Raw genomic sequence first — 2029 nt, 5'->3', positions numbered from 1 at the left:
AAAATCACGATAAAATATTCCAACTTTGAGTGATTTAGCAAAACTCATATAAAAAACAACAAGCTAAACCATAAAATCCATTCAAGAATCTTACAAAATAACAATTAAAGATTCCAATTTTGAGGATTTATACAATCAATAACTTCAATCAAGCAAAAGTCATATCTAAAACAAGAAGCTAAACAAGCAAAACTAGGTCAAACAATTATGTGTATAAAATTGCTAAGCTGCTAAAAAATTATGCAAATAAGTAAACAAAATTCGAGCTACAAACGAGCTTAAGAAAACTAGTTCAAACTAACCTAATCTTTACCATTATAAATTTCGCAAAATAAAATAAAATTCATACCTGAGTTGAGCTGTCGTCGCCGAAGCATAAATCGAATGGAAAAGGATTTACAAAATTATTTTGGGTATGTTCAGGGTATTTTTATGTGTGTGCATGATTTTAGTGTATTTGTTTATGTGTTTAGGTCAACTTTAGGCTAGTTTAGGCCGGGTCGGATCGGGTCATGTGGGGTGGGGTCGGGTAGGAGTTATTTTAGAAATATTTTTTTTATTATTTTGTTGAAAATTGACCACAAGTGGTCGGTTTTCTGGATATTTTAATAAAAACCGACCACATGTGGTCGGTTTTTAACAAAATAATAATAATTTTTTTTAATTACTATAATTAACAAATTAAAATTAATTTTAAATAAATTAATTTTTTAATAAATTCTATAATATTTATAAAAATAATGCGAGTAGTATATTTCCTCAATCGTATAATAATATCAATGAATTTTACAATTTATGATAAATTTTTGATTAATTAGCTTTTAATTACGATATTATATATATATATATAATATCATAATTAAATGCTAATTAACCATAAATTTATCTTAATTTCAAAATTAATTGATATATATATATATATATATATATATATATAACTCGTAATACAATATGTTAATCAAATAAATTATTGATTACTTGTCTTACGTTATTACAACTTCAACAATATATGTGTATCTACATATTGATACTAAATAGTATATCTATTTCCTCAATACTATGATATCAATGTATTATTCAAAATATTTTGATATATAAATTCAGTTATCGAGCTTTCGATTACTGCATACGTTACTACACGAGATATACATATATATATACATATATTCAATTGTCTTTCAACTTTCAAATACATACTATAAACATCACATACATGATATTACTACCCCATAACAATATACAACGTAGTTCATATATATTCAAATACAAAATTTTTAAGCTAAAAAGTCAAATTCACCGCCAAAATTTGGCGGTCGTTCAAAATTCAAAACAAATGGTTATAAGAATATGCCAGTTTCAGGATTCAATTTTCTGTCTCCCTCCCCTACTTCCTTCCTCCCTCATTTATACCTCGTAATACTTGTCTTACGTTATTACAACTTCAACAGCATAAGTGTGTCTACATTGACACAAAATAGTATATCTATTTCCTCAATAGTATGATATCAACGTATCATTCAAAATATTTTGATATACAAATTCAACTATGTAGCTTTCGATTATTGCATACGTCACTACACGAGATATACGTATATATACATATATTCAATTATCTATCAACTTTCAAATAAGTACTATAAACATCACATACACAATTTTAATATACTACCCCATAATAATAATATACAACATATTTAACATATATTGATCAGATGAATTATTGATCAGATTATCTTATGTCATTAATATACCTTCACTATATAATATGTATATACTATATATATACCTATACATACACACACATATACACACTATCGACTATATCAAGTTCTAAATACGTACTATATATATCACATACGTACACGAGTATATTATCCAATAATATAATGTGATGTGTTTCATATACTTACTCTGATGAGTGATCGATTAATTATATTTAATTTTTAGCTTAATTATATTCTACTAGGTTTTGACTACATCATTCATCAATCGATCACTACATGATATATATATATATATATATATATAT

The sequence above is a fragment of the Capsicum annuum genome, unplaced genomic scaffold, assembly GCF_002878395.1.
Source record: "Capsicum annuum cultivar UCD-10X-F1 unplaced genomic scaffold, UCD10Xv1.1 ctg4643, whole genome shotgun sequence".
Classification (NCBI taxonomy): Eukaryota; Viridiplantae; Streptophyta; class Magnoliopsida; order Solanales; family Solanaceae; genus Capsicum; species Capsicum annuum.
Note: the sequence above shows the minus strand (reverse complement) of the source record.